Source organism: Myxine glutinosa, chromosome 10 (genome assembly GCF_964187855.1).
Source record: "Myxine glutinosa chromosome 10, kmMyxGlut1.1, whole genome shotgun sequence".
In the NCBI taxonomy this organism is placed as follows: Eukaryota; Metazoa; Chordata; class Myxini; order Myxiniformes; family Myxinidae; genus Myxine; species Myxine glutinosa.
In genome coordinates, this window is record NC_136270.1 from 87268709 (window position 1) to 87285883 (window position 17175).

The 17175-nt window shown below is 42.6% G+C and overlaps 1 protein-coding gene across 6 annotated transcripts in view; it reads left to right on the plus strand.

The window, feature by feature from the left end:
* The first annotated feature begins 508 nt into the window (after positions 1-508).
* Positions 509-17175, plus strand: part of GATAD1 (GATA zinc finger domain containing 1) — a 47664-nt gene continuing 30997 nt past the window's right edge. For 3 of the 6 annotated variants that reach the window (XM_068126593.2, XM_068126599.2, XM_068126598.2), the window contains exon 1: positions 509-800. The gene's annotated coding sequence lies outside the window, so the exon portion shown is untranslated. Of the gene's footprint in view, positions 801-12214; positions 12287-17175 lie in introns of those variants that run through there. The other 3 variants (XM_068126595.2, XM_078785846.1, XM_068126594.2) reach the window with 2 other exon arrangements.

Here is a 17175-nt window from a genome sequence, read left to right on the forward strand (position 1 = left end):
CCGTCTCAAGCAAGAGCCCTGCTCTTCATCTTCATCATTTGCCTTGGATTGAGTGGAGATATTAACAGCAAAATCTTCATATGACGTGGAACCAGTGTGAATGAAGTCAATGAGCTGCGATACCCAATGTTCGTGTTGCATGTTTATAACAACATCGCCTGTAGGCTGGATGGCGACTACTCTCACTCTGCTAGTTAATATACCAGGTAATTTATAAACACAGCGAGGAGACTGATTACAGAACTTCAAGACCTACATGATCGTGCAATGTACAAAAGTCTCTTTATTTGGTAATGCCGATTATATTTTTAGTATTTCGCTGTTGTTACTTCATCATCGCAATTTGAGTGATTGCATTTTTTATTTTAATTTGCGCGGTATGCACACGCCATGGCGGTATAGTTCGACTGAGTGATGTTTGCCCTTTTTATTAAAACACCCTTCGCTGGATTGTCTAATTCTTTTACCGTTTATTAACGTTGGTAATAATCAAATACTTTTGAGGTTTAGAGTCGTGAGTTCCCAAATAATTGTTGCCAAACCAATCGACGGATTCACCAAGATCAAGAATAATTGGGGTTTGTTGTGTGTGGTGTACTGTACAGTGTGTGAATGAACGGGTTTGTTTGTGTGGGGTACAGTGTGTGAATGATGTACAGCGTTGTGCAAGGGCTCGGATTTGGTGCACGACTAGTTCAGAAATCCTCGCTCTCTCCTTTCCTTAACCGAGAAGCTCACCTCGGGATTTCTGCTGTTTAACTCGTATGAGGAAACCGAAGAAACCTACAAAACAACTACAGGTGGGAACGCCCCACTCCCAGTCTTTGCTTTATACACATTCCATTTTTTTTTTTTAAACTTCTATTTGCATGTTGTGTACCATTTCTATCTGTTTTTTTTGGCCCATTCTTGTCATCATTTAACTTTTTTTAAATAAAATTATTTTTATATCATTAACTAATAGTAATACTTGTACATCATACTGGGCATAGAAAGAAGGTATTTATTTATTTAACGATTAAGCGTCTCGGGCCACGATGGTGACCCACGCGCACAGGTCGACAGGTGTAACAAGCTCAAAACACTCGTGTCAGTTTGTGTTTGTTGAGATCTGAGTACTGATTAATCGATTAAGATATTAACGCGGTCTTTTTTTTCATTTTCTTTTGACGTGCAATTAGTGGATATGTGTAAGCAATTAACAAACAGTGCTTCGTACGTACGTACGTAATAAATAGAAGCTTTATAGTCCAAGCCATTTAGCCCAAATATGGGGCCAGATAGGAAAAAACTGCAACACTACATATCAGTGCGAAATTGTATGCAGTAATATATACCAGATAACATATCAAAAGTCTAAAGCTCTAAAAATATGGGGTGTCTGTCAAAATCACTGGTACATGGACCCCCCTTTTCATCCTTTTGCGGTACGATTTGTTCACATTTTGCGATACATTCCGAGCACATGGTATATAATTGTACTTTTAATATCAGGAATTACAGCATGTTACAGCCCCAGTACGGCCCGTACGGAACAAAAAAATAAGCACGTAAACAAAATTCCCAATAGCTAAATACTGATCACTGATATGCAAATACATGAATCACTTGTCATGACTGTTTCAGAATTATGGCACATTTTGTTGATTAAAATCACAAACTCATAATAAAATCACATATAGAGAAACTAATAATACTGACTCATAAAATACTGTCGGAAGTCAAGGATTCGCTTAAAAGTAAAAAAATGTCCACAATTAACTAATTCAGCTGCATGTAATAGTCTATAACAACAGTCCACTACCTAATCATCATTTTCCTCGTCATCGTCGTCGCTGAAACTGTCCAGGACGGAGTTGGTGCAGCCAGATCCACGGCACTGACCACAAGCAGGAGAACACTCCAAGTTGTTCTTGCGGCATGTACACCGTGCGGAACCACAATCGGTCGAACAGTTGCACCGGATAACATTCAACAAATCCTGAGGTGCTGGAGGGAGGTCGGTCATAACAGGAACAAGATTGCCGTCGCTCATTCTCCAGCCCCAATCCACTGGTTGTAGGCTGTTGTTTCCTTTCCACTGCTGTATTTGCAGATTCACCCGTCTGCTGTGATATCTCGCTGCAGCAGATGTGGGCGGTAAGGTCTGTGGGAGTATCTTCGAAGTCTTGACTGCGACCTGTTCACAAAACCGCTTGTACCTGAGGGAATCCAAACTTTCATCAGGTTTACCCTTGTAGAGACACACGAGTGCTATCTCTCCTGCAGCCTCGACCACATCTGGTGATGCATCCTCAGCCAAGAACTGTTGGGATTGAGTTTGGAAGAGTGTGCTCATCATGAATTTCTTCAGTGACGCTCCTTTGCCAAGGCCGTACAGTCGAGACGTCGTGTCACATCCCAATACTGCGTGTATGAATAGGATGCTTTCACACACAGCTGCACCTAGCTGACGTTTCATGGACTTCACATTCCAGATGTGGTTTGGTTTTGTAGTGGATTTTGCCTGACTATACATAAACAAGTCGTGTGCTTCTAGGTTTGCGTAGAAGCAGAGTAGGACGATCAGATCTGTGTCTTCTCCTATAAGGGCTGTGTTCCTCATGTTCGCCGAACTGACTGCGGTCTGGACGATTAGCAGGTCAGCATCTTCCTGGGAATGATGGGTCTGGCATCCAGAAAGCCGGAGGTATCTGCTCAACATGTTGATGAAGTTCTGTTTGTTGTTGAGGTTTCCCAGGAAGATGTCTTTCTTCATGGTCAACTTCATGTCATCAGTGAAAGTCACTTCTGGTCCACCTCTACCTGCTGCTCGCCTCTGGTGGGTCATGTGCTTGGTTGATTGACCAAGATATCCATCAAATATTACGATGGCCTTTCCGTACTTTCTTGTAACATAGTCACAGTGGAGCATGCAGATCTCTCGATATGTTGGTGAACCACGTGGCCATGGTATACGGTGCAGCAGACTTCCACCATCCAAGACATACTGGATTTCGCTGATTGACTCTATGGTACCTGGTTCAAGTTTAGACCAGATAGCATCTCCGAGTACGGACTTCTGGGCTTCACGTAGCATCAGCTTTTCATCAAACAGCGCAGGTGGATGAGGGCATAACTCAAAGCGAAACATCTCTTCCTTATCTTCAGCAGATTTTGAGATGATGATGAAACGCTGGAATAGCAGTTCTGAGTCTATCTGTACCTGGTCTTTACCAACTCGCACAGATGATCTGGCCTTCAGAAATGTGGTGGCTTGGTCTTTGCGCTTGAACGTGTAGTGGACAACTGACTGATTTGTCATGGAGTGCATGATCTTGTCTCCAATGAGCTTGGCATTGTCGACATCAACCTTACTGCCAGTGTTGACACCAGTCATTATGTTCCTGAGGGATGGATGACACTTGAAAGGATTTCTGTCAACTAGAGCGACCTGTAGTGTACTTGTATCTTGCATGTCGCGATGCTGCCTGGTTTTGCCCATCTCTTTGTTCTGTTCACCTGTGCTGTACTTCACTCCAGTGAGCTCTTGCATCGATCTGTTCATCTCCGAACAAGCCGGCATGGACAAAAGCCACGTTAACCGTTGTTGCTCTGTCATTCCTCTTCCTCTTGTTAACCCCCCGCTGGTCTTCATACTTCTCATGAGTACTTGCTCAATCATCAGGTCTGAGGAAATTCCAGCCCAAGCTCTACTACTTCTGCGGGCGACATGGAAGCCCTGAGTAAACTTACGGTGCACATCTGGATAGTCCTGTTCTAAGCTGTGCATTATTTGCAGGTAAATCCTGGCAGACTTAGCATAGAGTGAATGACCTGAGGCTGCTACATATGGTAACATATCAGATACAGCTTTGAGGTGCAGGGACCAGTTTCCCATACGCTCGGCTTTGATGAATTTTCTTAAGATCTTCACCATATCCATATACTGTAACCACAGTTTCGCTGTTCGGTCTTTGGTCAATGATTCTGTCTGTGTTTGAAAGACTTTGCTGATCTTGTCAAGGATTGGATCACTTGCTACATCGTTGGAAGATCGTGTGCCTTTCATCAACGCATCATACAGGGTCCTTGCTTTACTCACATCTGGATGAATCACATCATCATCGGCCAAGCCACTCATTGCATCTTCATCCCGAACTGGCAAGTCTTCTGCAGTTCTGTATTGTGTTCCTCCAAGAGGATCAGACAGGAGGAGTGCATTCAGGACAGCATCCAGGAGGATGTGTGCCCGTACAGCCCTGGAAATTGCTTTTCCTGTTAGGATGTGATCCACTGCATTTGGTGCGTATATGAGTTCTAGCAGCTCCTTCAACCCAGAACCACCCATGAGGTGCCCTATGCTGCCAAGGAAGCTCATTTCCATATGAAAGGCACCTAGCCTTACCACAATACGTCGCATGGGGCTTCCATCTGGCTCTGAGAGAATGATCGACAATGCCATCCACCATAGTGGCTGATCAAAGGTGATGATGGTAGGTACATCATGTTGTTTAGCATGTTGCGCAATGTAGTTGAGAGTGGAGTAGATGCATGTAGTGTCGCTCGAGCTCAAATCAATCATTGGGAGAAACAGGACAGACGATTTTGAATGCTGGACACCACGATGTAAGAGTTGCATCATCCCAGACCATGCAGGTCTTGGTATCTTGAACAGCAGTGACGTCTTCCACAGTACATCAAGGTTGGCTGTGGGATCATGGGCTCTCATGATAGGCACGCTCCCATAAGTCAAGGTTGCAAGTGCCTGGTCGTCAGCTCTATGGTACTGTATCTGGATTCTTCCAGTTGTTTCTATGTCGCTGGCAGTGACCTGAGCTCTAGGAATCGGATGTCCTTGTGTTGTTCCAGGGGTAATCATGGCTATTATCCCCATGCCATGGAAGGTGTTGTGTCCGTCTAAGGTTCTAATGTTGTGGTCGACGTTGTCAGCTGCATATTGAACAAATTCTCCCTTGTGGTTGGGTATGTCCGTACCCTGGTATACAGCTGCATTTTGGTTGAAACGTGTGACTTCCTTGTATGAGCTGCAGTACCCATGTGCATGCAGTGAATCAATAAGGAAACGAGAGGCGAAATGGTGCTGCAGCTGCACCCCTAGTGCAATTTGCAGTGGAGCAATCAGGACACGTGGTCGTGCAGCTTGCATTATAGCCTGACCAATTGAAGCAATCTTCAGCTCTACATCTTTTGCCTTCAAGATCTTTCCAAGAAAAATCTTCAGAGTATCAGGAATAAAGTTGAGGCTGGCGTCTTTGAACTCAAAGTCTTCCGATGTTGGGTATGTTTCATTCCCTGTTTCCACTTGCTTTATGTCATCCAGTATGACTTTAGCGGCAGCTTCCAGGATTATTTTCTTCTGAATCATAGGATCCTTAGACTGGTTTGCATGAAACTCCAAAAGTACACTGTCAGCTGTTTGCCTCATCGTTGCAACATTCGATTTGCCATTAACTGGTGTGACAATGACTCTGTCGCCAAAGTGTTCAATCAGTCTGTCTTTCATATATCTTTGAGAATAGGACTCGGCATTTGAGTCAGCAAGATACTCGGCCATTTTGTCCACCAGATCAGAGATTGTGTTTTGTTCGTCGTCATTTTCCTCAAGGAATTCAGTCACCTTTATAAATGCCTGACATCTGTCATCCAGAGCAGGACGACCGCCTTCGTGTGGTGATTTGTATCGTCTACCCAATTTCTGTTTCTTCTGTACTGTTTCATTATGTACAAAATTCAGAGGGATCAGTTTCCCTGTCCGGAAATTTGAACTGCATACCTGGTGATACACGGCATCTGCCGCTGGAAGGTCACACACAATGAGCAGTTGAGCCCGAACAGTATCGGCCCATGCATCGTTCCTTGTTGAGCACTTTTGCAGAAGACTATCTTTACATTCTGTAAATGTGATAGAGTGGACATCTCCTTGTTGTTTCCTGTTATCAAAGTTCACCTTTGTACCACAGAAGAGGCAATCTGCTTTGAAGTTGAAGGCTTCCTCTGCTGATCGGAGCGATACACTTGGGCCTGGTCTGTGTGTATCTCTGATACTCTGTGCTACCTTTATTGGATTGCAGTATACACGTCGGCATTCTTGATGAACAACTTGACCTGGAACAGTCTGTATTGGGTCACTGCGCTGGTCACTAACAACATTAATAGTCCGACTTCCCTTTTCACGAAGTGTCACTACTGGATTATCGTTGTTGGTGGATTCATTGCAGAACACACACGAATTGGCCGCCATTCTTCAGGGTTGGATTACCTGCAAATATAGAAAAGTTGAATATACTATTACTGTATGTTATTGCCAATAGACCTAAACATACTAAATACATGTCATTGATGGGATTAAAAACTAAGATATATATGGTTCACAAACAAATAATGATGTACCGTCGCTTGCTGTGGAGTGAGCAGTCTTTGTAAAACGGGGTGTGGTTAAATAAGACACTAAAACAGTAAAAACTTCACTTATATATACAATATTGTACAGTATGATATCCTTTATTTATTATATCGTGCTAGTGATTAGGTCCAGTGTATAAAATAAGCAATAGAAGTTCAGAGAGCGACAAAAAAAGCATGCGGCATATGTACGTCTTTTAACATGGGGCTAAATGGAGAAAACTTGATTGCATTATTTGAGAGTCACCCCATATTTTTAGACCTTTATACTTTTAGTATGTTATAAAGGTACCTTGAGGGTAATCAATACTAATGAGATCGGTAGTGTTGCAGTTTTTTCCCCGTCAAATGCTAAATGGCTTGGACTATTATGATTATAGGCAAACATCACCGACCTCCTGCTGGATATAAATTTAGGTTTATTTATTTATTTACTTTACGGACACGTTTTTCGGGTTGTCCGTCTGTCAGTACGGGCTAAACCTCGTTTTTCTCAGCAACCACATGTCCGTTTGAGCCAAAACTTTCAGGGTAGGAGTGACACCCATGCAGAATGTTTTTATGATAATTGTGATGTCATACTTCACGTGGTATGGCAGCCATTTTGGATTAAACATAATTAAAATTTTATTTCTCGGAAACCGCTGAATGGAAAAATATGATACTTGTTAACGTGCGTTTATGGGTTTTTTTATGGGTCCTCTGGGTCCTTTTGGTTTTCAGGGCTTTTAAGGGTTTTTGGGGTCTTCAGGGTCTTTTGGATCATCTGGGTCTTTAAGGGTCTTTGGGGTATTTTGGATCCTTGAGGTCTTTTGGATCATCGGGGTGCTTTGGGTATTTTGGGTCTTCACACTCTTTCGGTCCTCTGGGTCTTTAAGGGTCTTTATGGGCCTTGGAGGACTTAAAGGGTCTTGAAAAGTCTCAGCAGTCTAAAGGGTCGAAATGTATATTCCAACAGTACGTAATTTATAGACAGGATGCAACCAATGTTCAAACTACGTAATTAAGAGATATTATTGCGGTTTTGAGTTTGTACAATAAAGGTTAATTTCCCCCTCATAGTTTAGTCCCACAACAACACGTAGCCTCGCGATAGTTCAGTTATTTCTTAGTATGTGTGAGCATAGTCCTTTTCCTGTGTTAGTTTTGCTTTGAGTAGAATAATGAGAGTTAGGTTCCTTTATTGCCTTATGCCGCCTTTGTCTTTTTGGCGCGAATTAACACGAGGCAGGCCTGGCAAATCGAGGCAAGACCGAATGAGGGCGGAGGAGAAGCTGACGGTAAGCGCGAGCCGCCAATTAGGGCTCAAAGTGAGTGACTGCGGCACTGTGTCACATGGCGTGGTTGGAACATTCGAGAGGGCTAAGGGGGTTGGCAATATAACCCGTTGCGCGAAGCCCCCGACCTCGGTTATGAGCTCGGGGTGTGCAGTTCTGCGAAGAGGTGAGCTTGCGAGTTATGAGCTCGGGGTGTGCATTTCTGTGGAGGGAGGCGCTTGAACAAGTTGAGAGTTCTGTTAGAGTTGAGTATTGAGCAAGTTACGAGTTCTGAGAGAAGACGCGCATGAACCCAGCTATAAGCGCTCTTACCAAATTGGATGCTCGGTTGAGCTTGAGGCCGAGCCTCTATTGGGTTACGTGAGTGATAACGTGCCGGCAACTAAACGCGCTGTGGAAAACCGCCCAGCCACGCTGAGAGACGCGTACATTTCCCTCCCGCCTGCCTCATCTGCCCTTTGTTCGAGAGACACGCTACAAGGGTCCCTTCCACCGCCTGCTTGCCTTCATCGTGGGACGTGCTGTGACCGGGGAGAGCCACGCCGGGCGGGGCCGTTCCTGGACAACCGTTCAGCGAGGAATATCATCCGACCTGCATTTCCCCCTCTGTGAGTGTGATCGGGCCCGTGTCTGGGAATTAGTATAAGACTGTATAAGGCTGCTCTGTGTCTCTGTACGTCTACTGAATCATTGTACATTGTGTAAATAATAATTAAATAGTGTTCTTCCTTTATTCGACGTTCTCGTCCCTTCCATCATTAACTAAGCGTGGTACGAATAGAACCGCTCGAATCGGGTTCCAAGACTAGAAAACTGCACGGACCACGTGGTACGCAATCCGCTCGGTGTATTCAAATTACACGTGGCTCGTGCGAGGCTCGATTCCCCGCTTCTGCGGCGGTGCAGGTATTTAGGTACGTGCGAGAATTGTCCCGAAACCCTACCTTGCGTTTGCTCGGGAGGGGCGTTTCAAGTCTCGGTTGCGATGACCCAAGAAGAACAAGGGGCTTAACCTCTCCTTGGTAAGGGCAGGAAGGGCTGCGAAAACAGTAACATTTGGTAGTCAGGAGTGGGGATTTGGAACCCTGGACAAAATTTTGGACACCAAATTGTACATATTGGCCGTAACATTTGGTGTCAGGGAGTGGGATTGGACCGGGAGTGCGCTTAACGCACTCGAAAATTACGAGCGACCGTAATTTAGTATAAAAAGCCAAACTTATATTCGTACCATGGCTAGCCAAGGCGGTCGAATACCGGTGAGGGTAGATGAAGAGAAATTAATAACCCAGGACCTGCAGGAGAGACAGTTGGTCGTGGAGGAAGCCGAAGAGGGGGCGGTAGCTGGCAAAGACAATGGCGGCGATAGCCGAGCCCGCGATACCAGGGTACGTACATTCATTCATGACTCAACTGTTAGCACACATGGAAGAATGGAGGAGTGAAATAATTGATGCCCAAACAGACGAACTTCTGGAACTTAAGAATAACATGAACCAGAACTGCCACTTTAAAACTGCTGGCAGTGATGACCGGTTTACTCGCACTCACTTGTGATACAACCCCACTTTTGATACAACCCCACTTTTGATACAACCCCACTTTTGATACAACCCCACTTTTGATACAACCCCACTTTTGATACAACCCCACTTTTGATACAACCCCACTTTTGATACAACCCCACTTTTGATACAACCCCACTTTTGAGACAACCCCACCTTCATTGGACATGCTTTGACACAACCCCCTTGGATACAACCCTGACACACATATACACACATACACACACACACACATACACATACACACACATACACACACATACACACACACCCCCACACCCCTCCCCCCACACGCACAACCCTCCAAACACACACACACACCAACCCCCCCCCCCCCCACACAAACACACACATATCCCTACACACACACACACACACACACACACACACACACACACACACACATCCCCCCCCCCCCACACACACACACATCCCTCCCCCCCACACACACACACACACATCCCCCCCTACACACACACACACACACACGCACACGCACACACACACACACATCTCGTTTTTTCATTTCTGTTCCTTACAATTCTATCCCTCTCTTTCACACACACACACACACACACACACACACACACACACACACACACACACACACACACACACACACACTTAATTAATTGTACAGTATCGGTTGTTCCTAAACTTAAATAATTTAAAGGATTGTTGTAAATGATGTTAATTTTACAACATCCCATATTCAACTTTATTTAAATCGTAAACCTCAAACATAGTTCCTCCACCTAAAGCAAGAACCTTAACCCGTAAGCAACTGACTAGTTTCCCGACTGCATGGATCATCAGCTGGGCACCGTTCTTCCTCGAGGTTTCAATCCTTTCAGCTCAGGACCTCTCCAAACAGCGGATCCACAACCTCGATCATGGATCCACATCAATTGATGGTAAATCAGTGGATCCACAACCTCAGTTGCGTCCAGGCAGTCAGTCAACCCATCAATGCAACATCACTTATCCCAACTTTACTTGCAATAGGATTTAATGTGTTATCATATATTTATAACTTTCCTTACACACTCTATAATATGATATCATTAAATCATTCACATCTTACCCTTAAACACATCAATCGACCAAACAGCATGACCACACCACCTACCTCTCGATCAAACTCTATTTTGAATGTTCAAAGTGTCATTTATAACGGTTTTTGGCATGCTGCCGTATCCTAGCAACCACTGATTCCTAGCAACATTAATTTGTAGTATATTTAATTATTATATTGTACTGTATTTACATAAAGATCTCATGAATAATATTATATTGTACTGTACTTGTATTATATTGTACTGTAATATAATATTATATTGTACACTTAGAATGTTCAAACTGTCATTTATAACGGTTTTTGGCATGCTGCCGTATCCGAGCAACCACTGATTCTTAGCAACATTGATTTGTAGTATATTTAATTTTTATATTGTACGGTATTTACATAAAGATCTCATGAATAATATTTTTACTATTCGTATTGTATTTCACGAATTCGATTTGGTGTCGTTTTGTGATTTTAAAGAAAACTTGTTTTAATCGACCGACTGTAGCTCCCTGCGCTAACATACGTCTGACTAGTTGTTGTAATTTATTGACAGTTCAGAGCTGTGTGTGGTTGCTCTCACAGTCCTAATTATTTCACTTGCAACCGTACCATAAAATAGCTTTTTGGGAATGTTGCTGTCTAAGAAAGGCATTCGGACAATGTGGAATGGAAATGCATCTCGTTTATCAAATAATTTGGTGTGAAATTTATTATTATGGATAGTGCTGTTAGCTAGATTCAAAATCCCGTCTCGGAACCGTCTCGATAAATTTTCAATTTTCATAACGGGATCTCGGATCGGCTCGGTTCCTGACAAAGTAATACATAAAAAAAAAAAAAAAAAAAAGCTTCAGAAATAATGGAATTTCATTACAATTGTTACATATCTATCTATAATTCCAGTAATCTCTGTCTGTACGTTTGTCTGTGACCGCTGTTTCTCGACAACCACGGGTCCGATATACTTTTAACTTGCCAGGTATATTGCTGGGGACCCGAGGATGTGCCTTTTCAAGGTTTCATATTAATCGGACAATTACTTACCGAGCTATGTCCAAAAAACGATTCAACCAATCAGAGAGCAGCGAACGATCGCGTGTGCCGAACGTGGCGGGCACACTCTGCCTCGGATGGCACATTTGAGAGCGTATTCATTTATTTCACGTTTGCAAACTATGTTGGCGTTAAACTATGTTTTACAACTAATAAAAACGAATTTGCGATTCATTCGCTTTCCTGCGCGTTTGTGCACGCGATGGCGATTTCTTTACCAAACTCCGGAAGCCGTTCGCTTTGGACCAAACCATTGCATGTAAATAGAGGGGGGGGATTGTCACCACTCGCAAGCCGTTCGCTTTGGACCAAACCATTTCATGTAAATAGAGGGGGGGGATATAATTTTAGATATAGATATAGTACGGGCATGCCCTAGTTTATGTGAATTACTATTCCGGGCTTTGCTTATCAATGTGTAGTCGATTAAAGGTTGGTGTGATTAAAGGGTCAGGAGCCCTTCTGAGAAAAAGGAGACCGGAAACGGAAGAAAAAAAGACACGAGGTCCTGGAGACGCGACGATTCTTTTTCTTCCTCGCCAAGCTCGGACGTGAGCGGTATCGATTGAGCAACGTCAGAGAATCGGCGTTTCAAAGCCCGTCTGGCGAGAGGAGTTACCGGGACGTGTAACTACCCTTTGACACGTCAAGTCACTGTGGGTTCGTGCACGGAACCAAGCAGCTGGCACAGTTCGCCTCACCGTCTACAAGGCCGCGTACGGGTCGCACCTAGGGCCGCGCGCGCTGGGCAAGCCGCGTGTTGCTTTGCCTGCTTTACATTACCCGCTTTGCTTGGCCAGGAGGTGCGCGCTGCAGTCGTTGTTCCCGGTACGGGACGTGCCCGGTGAAAGCACGTCAGGAAGGGTCCGTTCAACCGCCCACGTGCGGAGATCGAACTACAGGAGTACGGAGACATTGTGAGAGACATTGACCACGGAGGGAGTCGGGAGTGGGGCTCACGTGAGGAATGTATAAGATGGCCATCTTAGAGTTATTAATATTATAGATGAGTTTACATCGTTGTACTATTGATTGCTGATTGTGGATGGTTGTTGATTGCTCGGGGAATATATCATTGATTATTCCGGATCCTTGGTGTGGGGTTTCTTATTGATTGGAATTAATATTGATTGCGTTACGAAAGCGCCGAAATAATAGATCTTTCTGGCGGAGTTCCTCTCACGGTCCGGGGGTCACCGAGACCAGGTAGTCACCGGGAGGACCACGTAACACAATATATAAACAACAATGAAAAAAATTCATTTCTGATGTTGAGTACTTAAATTCCGACTTAGCTTCCATTTACCGGGATGAAATAAAATACACCGCCTACATGCAGATGATCGGCCACCGCTAACGCTAAGCGTTCAATATAGCATGCTCACCGACCTGACGCACGTCCCACTACCCGTCCCACTACCCAACTTATCAGGCCTAAAGTGGAGATAAGATAACCAAAATACTTTCACATTCAAACAGTCAAACCAACCACCTCCCCCCCCCCCCCCCCCCGACCCCGAGGCCCGAGTCCTTATCTTCACAATTGTTATCGCCATGCTGTCTTATCATATTCGTTATCTTAAACGCCAAGATAGAAACAAATTAACTAAAAAAGCCATTGAAAAGTTTGAATGTGAACTCATTCTGGAATCTTGAAGTTAATTCGTACAAAACGAACATTAAACTCATTTTTTCAGTCTAACACGATGGATAATGACAACATAAAGTAGAGCGAAAAGTGATGTCAGGAAATAGTGTACTTTATATATTACGTTTTAGCGGTTGCCGAAGACTTTAAGAAGAGGCCATTTCGTTACCTGTACAATAAACAACCTTTTGTACCTATCTCCAGCAACTGCTAGCGAACGGAAGTCGTAACGGCGTATAGAAAACCAAGAACCCTCTTCGGAGGGCGTGGCTCCAACAGCCGCGCGTGCGTCATGACGACACAACCAAACGTCCGTGTGCGTGGGTTCGACCAAACATTCGTAATGGTAACCGTCACATGCGGATAAGTTAACCGCGACATGTGAATAAGTTAACCACTACAACGTGTACAATCCGAAATGCATTATAGGCTTATAAATATGACTTAAGAAGTGCATTGTTTGTTGACAAGGGGAAAATCCTGGAACAGTGAGTTCGCTTTATCTATCATCGTTTGTGTCAGTTCAGCTGCACTTGCGAAAAATGATGCTTGTGCAGAAGCAGAGTAATGAAAGCAAGGCTCAATAAATGCCTCTATTATGGAAAATATCTGCAAGAAGTTGGAATTTTAACCGGGATTTTTTTACCGAGAAATTGCGTCAGTCAATTTATCTCGGGACCGTCCCGAGACCGTCTCGAAAGCCGAAACCGCCGGGATTTCGTCCCGGTCTCGGATCGGTTGACAGCCCTAATTATGGATGTCAATTTGTAATTCTAAAAAGGAAACTGAAGTGGAAGTTTGGTTTTCCTTTTTTAATTCAAGTTCTTTTGGATATATATCATCATGAAGCTGCTCAAATATAAATCCATCATTAATTTCCAACAAATCATCAATGAATCTGAAGATGTTTCCGCATCTTCGTGCAGTTGTTAATTTATTCCTGCACATGTTCTGGACCCAATCAAACTTGTATATGTGCAGAAACAAATTTGCAAAGAAAGGGGCCCGATCTGAACCCACTGTCTGCTGGAGTATCTTGTTGCCAAATGTAAAGAAACTGTTGTTTAGCAGAAATCGAATACTTTCCTTGAGTTTACTTTTTGAAAAACTGCATGAATATTGATTATCCTTTACAGACCAGTGTGCTCTGTTTTGATATACATTAATGTATACTCTATTACCTCCTGCAAATGCTTTATCTATTGCTCTGGCCAATGCGGTTACTAGCTTGTCATGTGGAATGTTTGTGTACAATGTGGAAAAAATCAAAGGTTGAAAGACATTTTGCTTTACCCTTGTTATTAATGTTGTGGACACTGTCGATTACCGGTTTGGAATTGTCAATGATCCCGAATTTCTTAATACCATAATAAAACTTCACTTTTTCATGGTAGTTTTTTAAGCATTTATAGATTAGTTTCATTGCCGCTGTAATACTGCCCAACAAAGGTTTCAAACAACATTCTCCACTTGTGATGATGAACCTCATCTTACAAGGGTGTTTGTGCATTTTTGGGATCCAGTAAATGAATGGTAATTGATGGTGTTTATCCGGAACTCTCAGTCTCCTCGCCGTTGAGTGATTTGTATGGTGTTGTATCAAGTCTGTTTTGTTATTGTTACTTACTTTGTAGGTCTTTGAAATTCCCGTGTCTAAGCCCAATTCTTCCAAAAGTGTTTGAATGTAGAATGTTTTACATACAAATGCAATATTATTATTTGCTTTGTCAATTGGAACAATAACATATTGTGTTTGAAGCTGCCTTTAGCAATCACGTGTCTCTGGATTGTTTAAAATTGCCTTCGGATTATTGATTCGAACTTTTCTTTTCGAATCAACAACTCTCCTTTTCACATGTTTCTCTACCTCCTCCAACCATGAAGTCATTTGTGTGTTTGGTACTTTATGTTTATCAATTTGTTCTTTCATCCATTCGCCCAGTCCCATCATTGTAAGTTCCATTGCTTTATTCCAGTTTATTCTTTTATTTTCTCTATAATTTGGTCCCTTTGTAAGTAATGCATGTAATCTTTTATCTTTCACTATTCTGAGATCACCTGTGATGACGTGTTTATGATGTGGATCTTTGAATGCGGAATGTTCACAATTACAATGATGTGTGTTATTTAACCATTCCTCCACATTTATAGATTGCACAGTGTCCTTGTAGTTGAAGATCTTTCCCCGAATTGAATTTCCCAAAGTGTACACAACTCTTGGTCGCTCTCTCTGTTGTATTGTTTCTGGAAGTTTACTCCACACTTCCTTATGTTGAAGTATTTTCTCGATATTTATCATTTCCACCCCTTTGTTATCAAACATAATTTTGATGATATCATTGTCTTTTCTACGATTCACTTTTTTAGGTTTCTCTTTGTACATTTTATGATCAATCATGTCCAGAATTTCTTCCATGTGTTGGATTGGGAGTTCCTCTTGATCGTCCTCTTCCATTAATCTGTTCACGATTTGCCAAACTTCTTTCAGTTTTTTATTTATTTAAGGTGTTTAACTTAATTCTGCTGCTGTTAAGTAATGTGCAGATATTGGATTTGTTAAGATCTAACCATTCATTTACAATTTGTTGTGGTGTGTCTATAATTGGACATTTACGTCCATAGTTATGTACTCTGTGTCTCTGAGAGTCTCGTGGTAAGGTGTTAAAAACAGAAGCGATGATGTTTTGTCCATTTTGCTGTGTATATGTGTCATTAATTCTTTCATTTAATCCATAAGGGTAAGCACTTCTTAATTCTTTAATCCAGAAAAGTTCTCTACGCTTACGTAATTGTGTGATTGTTTTATCTTCCATCCCATTCTTTTTACGGCCATTTCTGCTTATCTTTTCTATAACCTGAACACTGAAGCTCACATTTTTACAATATCCAGAAGTAAAATGATAGGTAAGTAGTGGACAACCAGTAGTTTTATCTGGGTTTTTCATGCCGCTCCTATGTGCATTCATTCTCACATTACATCTCTGCATTGTTTCACCAACATATTGCATCGCACATTTGCACCAGGTCAATAGGTAAACTATATTTGAGGTTTTACATGTAATTAATTGTTTAGTTTCTTTTAACTTGTAACATCTAGCCGTTACTGTACAATTAATTATATTGTTTGTGGTAAATATAAGACAAGTTTTGCAATTGCAAATCCCACATTTACGCACTTTGACTTCGGACAAGTGTTCCCCATTGGCTAACCCAGAATGGCCACCTCCTACAGCCTGGATATCTGAGTTAACTACAGCATTACCTTGTTGAGGAACACAAATCCTCTGAGGAGGCTAGTTAGTTAGTCCCCAGGGAGGCTAGTTCAGCTGGGGGCTGCCCTGCTTTACCTTTCATTTTGTATAATTTCATCATTTTCATGTTTTGAAATGTCGTTGAACAAACATAAAATATCATATAAATGTAGTTTAACAAATGCATTAAAATCACATCAATATAGAAGAAACATATAAATATATGAGAAACAGTATAGTGGATTTTCCACCAAAAGATAATGACAAATCAGCGGGAGAAGCCTCACCAAAAGAAATGTCAATCATCACACACATCTGGTTTTTTCATTTCTGTTCCTTACAATTCTATCCCTCTTTCACACACACACACACACACACACACACACACACACACACACACACACACACACACACACACACACACACACACACACACACACACACACACACACACACACACACACACACACACACCCCATCCCTAATGCACACACCAACCCCTCCACACACACACACATCCCTCCCCCCCCCCACACACACACACACATCTCCCCCACCCCACACCCACACACACATCCACACATGTCAATCCATGCACTGATTGCAGAAAAAGCGATTTTTAAAAGAAAATGAACCTGAAATTGCAGAGACAATTATTTCTTTTATCTGAGAAGCCAAACGAGGTTTCTTCTTCTTTAGTTTCTCACTACTTTGTGTGAAATGCGATCGAGTTTCAAAAAGTCAGAATTTGACCAAATCTGTTTTATTCGTTTGTTAATATACCTCACCTATTGACAAATCTTCAATTGGAATTGTATTTGAGGTTCAAATGACCGCGGGAGATCGTGTGATAGTGATCACGTTCTGGAAGGACAAAACGGTGCGTTTCTTCTTCTTTCAACAATAA